The sequence below is a fragment of the Papio anubis genome, chromosome 17, assembly GCF_008728515.1.
Source record: "Papio anubis isolate 15944 chromosome 17, Panubis1.0, whole genome shotgun sequence".
NCBI lineage: Eukaryota > Metazoa > Chordata > Mammalia > Primates > Cercopithecidae > Papio > Papio anubis.
In genome coordinates, this window is record NC_044992.1 from 44,763,249 (window position 1) to 44,777,097 (window position 13,849).

Consider the following 13,849-nt stretch of genomic DNA (forward strand, 5'->3'; position numbering starts at 1 on the left):
TCCGCCCCCAGGGCGGGCCAGACTCCAGCTCCTGGGCGTTACTCGTTGGTTTCCGACACCGGCGACAGGACGTTGCCCTAGCAACCTGCACGCGTGACCTATCCTGCTAGTTGCGCGCCAGCGTGGGCACAGGAATTTCAGCGAGGGAGGGAAAGTGGCGAGACGTGGACGTTAATAGAAGTTGTCCCTGCGGTTTTCAAGTCCTACATTATAAAACTATTTAAGATTGAACATTTATAACGGGCTTGACTACTTCTACAATTAGAGAAAATGATACAGTTATGTAAACATTTACATTGTAAGCGCTGGGTGCATAACCCATCCGAGTAAATAATGCAAAATGGCAACTCTTGGAAGGGGAGAAAAAAAGAGTATTCGGTTAAATTCCGTGGAGTTCAGGGGCTACTATGGCGACAAGAAAGGAGACATTTTCTAGAAATATTTTGGCAAATACGCGGCCACACCCAGGGCTTGGCTCCCTCCACCACCCTTAAGCGACCGCAAGGAGGGACTGGGAAATGCGCTTCCTAGCAACGCGGTCGCGCCTGCCTCGGCCCTGCCGTTCCAAAGTAGCAGGGACGGGAATGGAAAGGGACAGGCAGGACCCGGGCACTTCACACAAACTAGCTCACCGAATCCTGTGAATTACGCCATGCTCTCCCCATTTTACGGAGGGGAACACCGAGGCTCAGGTTGAAGTGTTTGGTGCAGTTTCCGCAGAGCGGGGCTCCGGACTGGGGAACTGCTGGGGACAGGTGGCTTTCTCGCGCATCCCTGCCCTAGGCCCATCCGAACCCCTGGCTCACACAGGAACCGTACTGGGTTAAAAGGAAGGAGCTGAGGGGGCATGGCAATGACGAGAGGCGACCAGAAAAGTGTCCTCGTCCGCGATGGCTGAGGGATTGCTGGGAGCAGCGCTGCTCCGAAGCAGCCGACGGACCCACGCCGCAGCGGAGAGGACAGCGCAGAGCGGGCTGCGCAGCACTGCCAGAGGAGCCGGGAGGGCCGGCAGGGAACGGCGCTGCCCCTTCCCGAGGACCCCGAGTTTGCAGGCCCAGCTTTCTGGGGGCTGAGGCAGAGACCCCGCTGGGGGTGGAGGGCCGCCGGCTGCTGTGCCCCCAGCTCCCACGTGGCGCCCGCAGCCCAGCAGAGCCGCCAGGATGACGAGCCTGGCCTGCCGCCCAGAGTCCTGCCCTCTGGCACCGGCTTCCTCCAGACGGCCTCATTAGCGCTGCCACAGGCCGGAGTCGGCGGGCGCGGAGGGGAGCGCGGGGGACTGATTTTCGGGAAGGGCGGCCGGCGGTTCCGGGTGGGAGGGCAGCCAGGACCTGCCTTCCAGTCTCCTGCCATCCCCAGGGTCCCTCTGCATCTTTCTGCATTCCTCCACCCCTTGCCCTCGTGGGCGATCCTGCCGACCCCAAGTGTATAAGGGAAGGGGGCCTCGGGGCCTCTTCTTTCCTCCAGCAGAATGGGCACCAGGACACGTCTGAAACCCAGAACCCAGGAGCCAGGGCCCAGCCAGACGGCACGCACAGAAACACCGGCCCCTGGGCTCTGGCGCGGAATAGGACGCCAGCGACACGCAGACCCAACCCGGGGCGCAGAGGTAGCGCGGCCTGGCCCTGGGATCCCCTTTATACCACTTAGAGCCTCGCACGCCCCCTGCCTTCCAGCTATTGGCTGGCAGGAAGGCGGGGCTCGTCGGGTTAGCTGGCATCCAGGCGGTGATGGATGGCTCCCCGCTGGCTGGACCGCAGCCGGGCGGGGCGCTTTGCAGGACTGCAAAGATTGGCGGGGGTGGGGCCAGCTAGGCCTGGGTGTGGGTTGTAGGGGGGGATGAGCAGGACACCGCCTGAGGCTCAAATTTTCTGTGCCCTTAACCACCCTTTGACACTTTGCTGTATAGCGGAAAAAAACCCAAAAAACAAAAAAACCTTACCTCTAAATTCCTGCTAGATACCCTTTAACTTTGGAGGCCGATGCAGGTAATGTTGAATAATTTACCCAAAACAGTCTGGGCACAACCTTACAGACCTCCATTTCCTTCCAATTTGGGTCTCATTCATTCAATAATATTTGTTTGTTGATTCATTCTTTCAAATATTTGAGTGTTTGCCATGAGCCAGGCACTGGGGAAAGAGAGGGAGAGACTGACTAGATTCCGCAGTGGGGTGAGGGTGGAGGTTAAAAGGTAGGAAGTGATTTAAGAGATATTCGAAAGTAGAAATGCCTTTAAAAATCAAATGATGTTCTTTATCTTGATCTGAATATTAGTAAAAAGTCACAGACCGAGCGCAGTGGCTCATGCCTGTAATCCCAGCACTTTGAGAGGCTGAGGTGGGCGAATCAGGAGGTCAGGAGTTCGAGATCAGCCTGACCAACATGGTGAAACCCAGTCTCTACTAAAAATACAAAAATTAGCCAGGCATGGTGGCGGGTGCCTGTAATCCCAGCTACTGGGGAGGCTGAGGCAGGCAAATCGCTTGAACCCTGAAGGTGGAGGTTGCAGTGAGCTGAGATCTCGCCATTGCACTCCAGCTCTGGCAACAAGAGTGAAACTCTGTCTCAAAAAAAAAAAAAAAGTCACCGAGTTTACACTTAAGATATGTGCTCTTTCCTGTAGGTAAGTCATACTTCAATAAAAAAGAAAAATAAATTAACCGAATGGCTGACAAATTATATTCTAGCATCAATGTGTGTATGGTCCTCATCTGTTCCCTAATCTCTTCCTCATCTCTATCAACAGAAACTGGTAAACATGTTAGATGAGGTTCTAAATAAATGAGAGTGTGAGACACATGTAAATTTTATACTGCACATATAGATTAACGCCATTCCTCAAAATGGACCCTTTGGTAAGAAAAGCAATGTTAATAATAACAATAATAAAATAAACTATTTTGGAATGAATTTGTTCAGCAGACATTTACTAACAGGCTGTTCCAGGCCAGGCACCTTGCTGGGGATTGTCGGGAGCTTCTAAGATGAATTGGGAAACACAGTTCCTGACTCAAGGAGATTACAATTTGGCTGGGGACAAAGTCATGTATGCAGACAAGGAAATTATAAATATTCACAGAGGAAGGGGGGGTAGGGGAGAGGGATAGCATTAGGAGATATACCTAATGTAAATGACGAGTTAATGGGTGCAGCACACCAACATGGCACATGTATACATATGTAACAAACGTGCACGTTGTGCACATGTACCCTAGAACTTACAGTATAATAAAAATAAATAAATAAATAAATATTTATTTATAGCATGTAAAGAAGGAAGATGGGAAAGAGACACCCCAAAGGGAGCAGCAACATAAGCAAGGTCAGAGGTAAGGAATCTCCATTTAGGCTGGGCGCAGTGGCTCACGCCTGTAACCCCAGCACTTAGGAAGGGCGAGACAGCCAGGTTGCCTGAGTCTGGGAGTTCGAGACCAGCCTGGGTAACATGGCAAAACCCTGCCTCTACAAAAAAATAAAATAAAATTAGCTGGGTGTAGTGGTGTGTGCCTGTAATCCCAACTACTGGGGGGAGAGAGGGCACCATGGGCTGAGGTGGAAGGATCACTTGAGCGCAGGAGGTCAAGGCTCAATGCTGTGAGCTGAGATCATGCCACTGCACTCCAGCCTGGAGGACAGAGCAAGACCCTGTCTCAAAAAGAGAAAAGAAAAGAAAAACATCTCTGTATTGTTTAAGGAATTTCAGGTAGGCAAATGTAGCTGGAATGGTGTGTGTCTGCATGGAATGTGTTGAGATCTGAGGTTTCTTCTAGACAGGTTGCAACTGGGTCACAGTGGGCAATGAACGCCATGCTGAAGAATGACTGCCATTTACTGAGTTTGCTACTATACACATCTTAAAATTACCATTGTCCTCAAAACAACCTAACAAAGTAGGTTGCAGCCTCAACCTCCGGGTCTCAGGCTATCCTCTCACCTCAGTCCCCCGAGTAGCTGGGACCACAGGCATGTACCACCACACCCAGCTAATTTTTAAATAAATTTTAGTAGAGACAAGGTCTCACCGTGTTGCTCAAGCTGGTCTTTGGCCTCACAAAGTATTGGGCACACTGCGCCTGGCCTGTTAGCCTTCTCAGAGCTGAGAGTCTGAAAGATTGAATAATTTGCCTCAGAGCTCATAGGTAGGATTTAAACCCATTCTGGTCTGAATCCATTGCTCGCTCTTCTTTACCCCAACCACAGAGCTAAAGAACTTGGCTTGGGGCCGGGCATGGTGGCTCACGCCTATAATCTCAGCACTTTGGGAGGACAAGGTGGGTGGATCACCTGAGATCGAGACCAGCCTGACCAACATGGAGAAATCCCGTCTCTATTAAAAATACATAATTAGCAGGGCATAGTGGTACATGCCTGTAGTTCCAGCTACTCGGGAGGCTGAGGCAGGAGAATCGCTTGAATCCGGGAGGCGGAGGTTTCAGTGAGCTGAGATCGCACCATTACATTCCAGCCTGGGCAACAAGAGCGAAACTCTGTCTCCAAAAAAAAAGTCAGTAAAGAACTTGGCTTGTGTTCTGAAGGTAATAGGGAGCCACTGAAGATTTTCAAGCTATTAGGTGGTATCATCAGCTCTGTGTTTTGAGGGAGGAACTCTGCTAGCAACATGGAACCTGGGTTGAAGAAGAGAACAGGAATTTAGGGTCAATTTATGACCCCCAAAAGGAAATATTTTCATTACAGTCACTTCTCATTCTTTATCTGAAACAGTACCAACCAGCTTGATTGCTGATCTTACTCACCAAGCAGCTTACAAAAATCAAGTCCACTCTCAGAATTTGAAGAGTTGGTGCTTGAATTAATTCAGATAATTGCAGGCAATCATTCCAAAAGAGGCCCTCCAAAAGGACCATTTTGTCAGGGACAATGGTCTGAATATTTAGGTTCTGAAAAGTATGTTTAAAAATAACAAGTTGGCTGGGCGCGGTGGCTCATGCCTGTAATCCCAGCACTTTGGGAGGCCGAGGCAGGTGGATCACAAGGTCAGGAGTTCAAGACCAGCCTGGCCGAGATGGTGAAACCCCGTCTCTACTAAAAATACAAAAAAAAAAAAAAAAATTTGCCAGGCATGGTGGCAGGCGCCTGTAATCCCAGCTACTCAGGAGGCTGAGGCAGGAGAATCACTTGAACCCAGGAGGTGGAGGTTGCATTGAGCCGAGATCGCGCCATTGCACTCCAGCCTGGGCAACAAGAGCGAAACTCCATCTCAAAAAACAAAAACAAAAACAAAAAAAACAAAAGCACAAGTCTACTTTGTATCTTATATATTTTATATTTAGTGCCCTCTTATCACTCTCACATATCCCACTCTGAAAATAGACACATACATTTCAAATGAAAGAAAAAGAAGTAGCAAGAGAGATCTGATTCCATTTGACCAGATCCACAATTTCTCTTTGTCCAGACACCGGAATTTTTTTTTTTTTTTTTTTTGAGACTGGGTCTTGCTCTGTCACCTAGGCTGGAGTGCAGTGGCATGAACATGGTTCACTGCAGCCTTGACTTCCTAGGGAGAAGTGATCCTTCTACTTCAGCCTCCTGTGTAGCTTGGACTATAGGTGCACACCACGACGCCTTTCTTTTTTTTTTTTGGTAGGGAGATGGGGGTCTCACTTTGTTGTCCAGGCTGGTCTCAAACTCCTGGGCTCAAGTGATCCTCCTGCCTTAGCCTCCCAAAGTGCTGGGATTACAGGATTGAGCCACCATGCCTAGCCTTTTTTATTTTTATTTTTCCTAAGGGACAGAGTTTTGCTCTGTTGCCTAGGTTGGATTGCAATGGCATGATCATGGCTCACTGCAGCCTCAACCTCCAGGTAGCTGGAACTACAGGCACATGTAACCATGCCCGGCTAATTTTTTGTTTTTTGTAGAGACAGGATTTTGCCATGTTGTCCAGGCTGGTCTTGAACTCCTGTGCTCAAGCGATCCACCCAAGTCAGCTCACGTTTTGGGATTACTGCCTTATGAGATGTCACATCCAGTCCACACACCTGAGTTTTTTTTTTTTTTTTTTTTTTTGAGACGGAGTCTCGCTCTCGTCGCCCAGGCTGGAGTGCAGTGGCGGATCTCAGCTCACTGCAAGCTCCGCCTCCCGGGTTTTTACGCCATTCTCCTGCCTCAGCCTCGAGTGGCGGACTACGAAGCCTGCCACCTGCAGCCCGGCTAGTTTTGGTATTTTTTAGTAGGGCGGGGGTTTCACCGTGTTAGCCAGGATGGTCTCGAACTCCTGACCTCGTGATCCGCCCGTCTCGGCCTCTCAAAGTGCTGGGATTACAGGCTTGAGCTACCGCGCCCGGCCAGACACCTGAGTTTTAAGAGACTGAAAATATGTGTTTTACTCTCATGGCTGCCAGTGAGCCCTCATCTAAAACAAACAAACAAACTTGAGGATGAAAACTCTGGAAGTGATGAGGCTATACCCTTGCTTCCAGACAACAGCTTCTTAGTAACAGGGTGTTCTGAGGTGGGGATATATGGGGTGAGTAGGTGAGGACTCAGGTTCTGGTTGGAATGATTGGAAGACTGGTCTCAGCTGCTTACCATTCCTAGCAGCCTTGTGTTTCGAAGGTTGGAGGGCTCTTGGAATATCCCCTCCTAAGAGATGGCTGGAAAAGTCTGGAATTATTTTATCTTGGGGAAACAGGTAAGATAAAAACTTCTGGGACGGGCTGGGCGTGGTGGCTCACACCTGTAATCCCAGCACTTTGGGAGGTTGAGGTGGGCAGATTACAAGGTCAGCAGTTTGAGACCAGCCTGACAAACATGGTGAAACCCTGTTTCAAACATGGTGAAACCCTCTACTAAAAAATACAAAAATTAACTGGGCATGGTGGCATGCGCCTGTAATCCCAGCTACTCAGGAGACTGAGGCAGGAGAATCGCTTGAACCCAGGAGATGGAAGTTGCAGTGAGCCGAGATTGTGCCACTGCACTCCAGCCTGGGCAACAGAGTGAGACTCTATCTCAAACAAACAAAAGTTCTGGGACCCAAAATCCCCCAAAATCTCAGTATTCTCCAGATGGCAGCAAGAAGAAGTAGCTCTCACAGATTTGCCCAGAAGATGGTGCTGTAAGACAAGCCCCTCTTTCATCCTTAGCCTGGCTGGGATCAGTGACAGGACTACGAAAAGGCTTGCAGACCAGACCTACAGGACATCTCTACTCCCTATTGGGCAGGAGTTATCTCACAGTGCTGAGCATTGCAGTCCATTCCTAGATACTCCCTAGACCACAGAGGAGAACCTTGGGGGTTCCCCATCAGAGCTGTGAGCACCTCCATTGGAACACGAAGGTGAGAGACCCTGGGAACCTGGGACAGCAATTATCCTGAGAAAACAGGGCCTCTGATCAAGAAACACTGTCAAGAAACACAGACCTGGCTGGGCATGGTATCTCACTCCTGTAATCCCAGCACTTTGGGAGGCCGAGGTGGGCAGATCACTTGAGGTCAGGATTTCAAGACCAACATGGCCAACGTGGTGAAACCCCGTCTCTACTAAAAATACAAAAATTAGCTGGGCGTGGTGACACATGCCTGTAATCCCAGCTACTCGGGAGGGTGAGGCAGGAGAATCACTTGAACCCAAGAGATGGAGGTTGCAGTGAGCTGAGATTGCGCCACTGCACTACAGCCTGGGTGATGGAGTGAGACTCTGTCTCAAACAAACAAACAAAAAACAAAACAGACCTTTTCCTCCAACTCTGGAGATCTGGCCCCACTCCCCAAGGTAGCTGGGAGGTTGGGGAAGGGGGCTGAGGGGCTTGGGCACTGACTGAAGTTTATACTCTTTAAGGTAGAAAAAAAAAAGTGGATCTTTCTGGGAGAGCAAGCTAGAGGCCTTCAGATTAGGAAAGTGAAGCTCAAAGGGTGACTTACCCAATGTCACACGGCTAACAAGGGACAGAAGAGAGACAAGAAAGAGAGGTGGAACCCTCTCACCTCTTTCTGCCCTGTGTTTTCTGCAGAGCGTGAGAATATAACGTTTATAAATAGAACTCCCTTGACAAGGAGTGCTTTCCTGGACAGTTAGAAAAAATAGCAGGGCTCTTGACTCAAAACTCCGATGCACATTTTTATTTGCATGCTTTTTTTTTTTTTTTTAAATAGAGTCTCACTCTATCAGTACAGTGGCACAGTCTCTGCTCACTGCAACCTCCACCTCCTGGGTTCAAGTGATTCTCTTGCCTCAGCCTCCCGAGTAGCTGGGATTACAGGCTTGTGCCACCATGCCTGGCTAATTTTTGTATTTTTAGTGGAGACAAGGTTTCACCATGTTGGCCTGGTTGGTCTTGAACTCCTGACCTCAAGTGATCCACTTGCCTAGGCCTCCCAAAGTGCTGGGATTACACACATGAGCCACCGCACTGGGCCTTCTTTGCATGTTTTTTTTTTTTTTTTTTTTTGAGATCGAGTTTTGGTCTTGTTGCCTAGGCTGGAGTGCAGTGGCACGATCTCTGCGCACTGCAACCTCCACCTTCTCGGTTTAAGCAATTCTTCTGCCTCAGCCTCTTGAGTAGCTGGGATTACAGGCACCTGCCACCATGCCTGGCTAATTTTTGTATTTTTAGTAGAGATGGGGTTTCACCATGTTGCCCAGGCTGGTCTCAAACTCCTGAGCTCAAGCAATCTGCCCACCTTGGCCTCCCAAAGCTCTGGGAGCCACCACAGCTGGCTCCAATAGCATTTTTAAAATTTTTATTTATTTTAATTTTAATTTTTTATTTTTTGAGACAGAATCTCTCTGTCACCCAGGCTAGAGTAAGTGGCACCATCCCGACTCACTGCTGCCTCTGCCTCCTGGGTTCAAGTGATTCTCGTGCTTCAACCTCCCGAGTAGCTGGGACTAGAGGCACCCAACACCACGCCAAGCTAATTTTTGTACTTTTAGTAGAGACAGGGTTTCATCATATTGGCCAGGCTAGTCTCAAACTCCTGACGTCAAGTGATCCACCCACCTTGGCCTCCCAAAGTACTGGGATTATAGGCGTAAGCCACCGTGCCCAGCACCTGTGTTTTTTAAACAATGAAATTAATAAGTGTGTTCCATCAGCTGCACTTCTTTTCTGAGAGAGGATAATTTACATATAAGACACAGAAAAGCTTCTTGCACAATGTTCTTTTAATAGGATTTATGTAAACTCACATTTGTCAAGATCCATAAAAGTATTCTATTTCTTTCACACATGTAATTTTTTTGTACTTCTCTCTCAGTGAAGGAGGCAGGCGTTGTCATTCCCACTTATCAGGTGATTGAGGAGCAGAAGCAATGCGGCCTGAACCCAGATATGGATTTCATTTTGAAGAAAGGTCTCCCTTCTTGTAGGGCACTATCCTGGACCCACTGGGCCTGCCCTTCCTATTTATTTCTTAGTGAAACCAGAAAGTTTGCTGGGGCCAGTATGATGGAGCATCGTGACTGACAAATGGCTGGGATTAGGCTAATGGGTAGGCAGCTGTATATGGAGGAAGGTGATGAGGGATCAGACCATTTCCCTAGATTCCAGTGGAAACTTTTCAGGCAGTATCTAAATGAATCAGAGAAGATAAGAAGCCTGGAATACCTTGCAGAACACTGCCCATATCCTCCCAGCCCCAAGGAGGATTTAGGATGCAGGGAGTCTGCACATGAAACAATTGTTTACATAAGCTGGAGAAGCATGCCAGGAAACCAGTCCAGGGGCAGTTTCCAGGACCTGATTGATACTACTCCATCCTGGAAACTGAAAGAAAAAAAAAAAAAAAGGGTGAGTCTTTAGTTCTGTACTCCCTTTAGTTCTGGGAGTGCATTTGGAGTTTCCTTTAAATTCTTTGTGGATACAGGAGGTTGAGGGAGGAGAATCACTTGAACCCTGGAGGCAGAGGTTGCAGTGAGTGGAGATGGTGCCACTGCTCTCCAGCCTGGGCGACAGAGCGAGACTGTCTCAAAAATAAAACAAGGCCGGGCGCGGTGGCTCAAGCCTGTAATCCCAGCACTTTGGGAGGCCGAGGCGGGCGGATCACGAGGTCAGGAGATCGAGACCATCCTGGCTAACATGGTGAAACCCCGTCTCTACTAAAAATACAAAAAACTAGCTGGGCGTGGTGGCGGGCGCCTGTAGTCCCAGCTACTCGGAGGCTGAGGCAGGAGAATGGCCTGAACCTGGGAGGCGGAGCTTGCAGTGAGCCGAGATCGCGCCACTGCACTCCAGCCTGGGTGACACAGCGCGAGACTCCGTCTCAAAAAAAAAAAAAAATAAATAAATAAATAAATAAATAAATAAAACAAAAATGTCAGGCATGGTGGTTCGTGCCTGTAATCCCAGCACTTTGTGACTCCATCTCAAAAATAATAATAAATAAAATAAATAAATTTTATGTGGATAAATTGAGGAGAGCTAACGTGCAACAGATGAGAAAGAGACAAGGGGTGGGAGTGGGCACAGTGGCTCACGCCTATAATCCCAGCACTTTGGGAGGCCAAGGCGGGTAGATCACCTGAGGTCAGGAGTTGAAGACCAGCCTGGCCAACATGGTGAAACCTTGTCTCTACTAAAAATACAAAAATTAGCTGGGCATGGTGGCACACACCTGTAGTCCCAGCTACTCGGGAGGCTGAGGCAGGAGAGTTGCTTGAGCCTGTGAGGCAGAAGTTGTAGTGAGCCAAGATCACACCACTACACTCCAGCCTGGGAGACAGAGCGAAACCGCAACTCAAAAAAAAAAAAAAAAAAAAAAAAAAAAAAGGAGGGGTGGTGGGGAGTGCTGGGAAGGCAAGAAGGAAATAGCAGAGGAGAGACAAGGAAACCCCTGGCTTGGGAAGGCTCTTGCCTGTCCCACCTCACGCAAGCATAAACATTCCTGTCAAGACGGGGGCCCTCCAGAGGATGTCCAACTTAAAGCTCAGATCCTGGGCAGCAACAGCGGGGAGGGGATGGGGTGTCCCAGGGCAGATGGCCTTAAGGGGCCTATTTGTAGAGGCGAGGCCCAGAGGCTGTTGTATGCAAGCTGCTTAGGGCCGCAAGAGAAATCCGGAGCTTCCCTGATGACCATCTTTCTTCTCCTCTTTCTGACTCTCTTCTTCCTTCCACTCTCCCTAAACCTGCTGAATCCCTTAGGCAGCTGGGATCAACATAAGCTAGAAACTGATGCGTATACAGGGGAAACCGGGAAGCCTAGAAACAGCAGAACCTGGGAGAGGTACCTGTGTACAGGGCAAATGAGGGGAGCCTGAAAACAGCTGAATCTGGGGAGATGGAACTGCCTAGTGAGAGAGCAAGGGGGTTCTGGAAACTGCTGAACCCAGGGAGGCCAATTTGTGTACCAGGGAAATATGGGGGAACCTAGAAACAGCAGGATCTGGGGAGACGGTCCTGTGCAGGGGGGCAGACAGAGAGAGTAGCCTGAAAACAGTTGAATCTGGGGAGGCAGATTCGTGTGCAGAGGGAACAAGGGGAGACTGGAAACAGCACAATCTGGGGAGATGGGATAGTGTACAGTGGAAGCTAGGGTGGCCTGGAAACCGGGGCTCTCAGGGGATGAATCTGCTTGAAATTGCATGGGGGAGGCGAGGGAGCCTGGGGAATCTGATGTGGCAGGCGTGAGCAGGGACACAGGCAAGCACGGGGTGGAGTCAGGGTGGTGGTTGCATGGAAGGGGAATGCAATGGAACTCCCTGCCTTGTAGGTTTGAGTTAGACCCCTTGGCAGCCTCTTCTTGCAGACAGGGCAGGGTAAAGGAGTAGCTCTCCATTGAGGAGCCAGGATTTCACATGGCAAGAAGAGAAAGGCCTTTGTGTGCAGTTGCTGCCCTGGTCCTAAAATTCCAGGTCCAAAGCCTGGAATTCCCTAGGAGAAACAGCCCAGGAGTTAGAGTGGGAAAGGATGAGGAGATTGAAGGCGCTTCCGTCCCCTTGCCTGCCTTCTTCCCAACCCCTCCCTGACAAGGACAGGCCTCTTTCTCCCTTTCTACCGACCAGCCTGACCTCTCCCTTCGGCAGTTCTTTTCTGAGTGACAGACAGACAAAGACAGAGCTGCAGACAATCGACTGAAGGAGGCCCCACAAAAGTTCCCTCCCAACCCACCATCCCCCCATACCCTCCCTAGAGGCCCTGAGCCAGCCAGGGCCAACAGGAGCTGTCACTCTAGTGGAGCTGCCTTCAGGTGACAGGCCTTCAGGAGGCAGGGTGACTAGGGCTGGGAAAGGCCTGAGATTTTTGGGATTCAGTCCGTGCCTCTTAGAAACCAGAGTTTCCCAGCCGGTTGCCTCTAAGAGAGGAAAGGGGGCAGAACAGTGGCCACTATTGCAGAAAGAAAAACCTGGTTCCACGATTTCTAGCTGTAGGATCTTGGCCAGTTGTCATTCCTCTCTGGGTTTCAGTTTTTTCATCCGTAAAATGAAGGATTGGTCCAGATCTCTAAAGGCCCTTGCAGCTCTAACGTGAGGATTCTTAGTGGCCTCGGAGAGAGAGCTCAGCTTGGCATTTCTTCTCATTTGCTAATACGGCTCAGAACTTTCTGGCAAACATTGGAAGGAGGCTGGCATTTGGGATGCTGTGAGAGTGTTTAAGCAAGCTCTCCCTGGCATTGATAACACTTCTGGAACATGTATGTTTCTACTTTTCGTCACTCCAAAGGGTTCCTCCCCTTGAGCAAAATTATTTTTTACGCCAGCCACCTCAGGTTTCCTGTCTTGTGATTTAGGCTGGAAGGTGGAATCTGAACCCAGAATCTCATCTCCCTGCCCCAAATCTGCCTTCTTCCCTGCCGGCCTCACTCCCAACCTCTCTGTGCTCTCTTGCCTGTGGCTTCTGTTATTACCTGGTTTCTCCTAAAGCCAGGGATGTTTGGAAAGAGGGCTTATGCTTGGGCTCTTATAGTGAAGCCTCACAGTCTCAGGGAAAGGACCTTCCTCCCCTAACAGAAAGACAGCCAGGTACCCCAAGGCCCTGAGGCATCACACTGCCCCTTGTTCATTACTAACCCGGAAGAGGGTTCGCAGTGCATCCCTTGCGAGGCTGCCAGCGGGGGTTTCATCTGAGACCATCTATAAAAAACCACCATGAGCCTGGAAGCATGGAAAGCATAGTGTGTGTGTGATGCAGAGGGGGTCAAATAACCATGGGCCTAATTCAGGCCAGGCCTGAGTGGCTGGAACACCAGACCTGTGCTTCTCCACTCTTCCCTTTAGTCTGAGAAACCACTGCGTTTAGCACAAGAAGCATGGCTTGGGCTGGTGCTCTGATGATTCCAGAAACCCTGCCCACCTCCAGTCTGTGCAGAAGAAATCATTCCCAGCACTTACAGAACGGGAATGGAAGAGTCCTGTTCAGATGGAAGGGGAACTATGGTTGCCTGCCTTACCTCTCTTGGGGACCTCAAGTGACCTGCCTCAACGTACCAAGGGGGAGGAGGAGGAGTCTTCAGGGGACAGTGCTGGGAGCTGGACTCCCGGGGTCCAGTGTTACCAGAGAAGACCTGGGGACAGAGAACCTCTTGCGAACCGCACTGGGGCCAGTCCTTCCTAAACACAGGCTGAGTGCGGGGCGTCTCTCCCCGACTCTGCCTTCCTGGGCACCGTCAGGGATGCGCGGGCAGTTCTTAACGAGTCCCAAGGCTGTGGGAGCTGAAGGGGTAGTGGGCCGGGCGGAGGAGGGAGTGGGGAGGGGATCTGATTAGAATCCGGGCCGTATGGCGAACACTGCGGAGATGGAGGTAATCACTGAGCGGGCGAGACAGCGTGCTCGGCGACAGCAGGCGGCCCCGCCGTCGCTATGGCAACCGCGGCCTCCGGGGCGCGCGGCTAGGCGCAGCTCGGCGTCCGCGGCAGAACATCTGCTTTGCACCGGGCTGCTGGGAGCC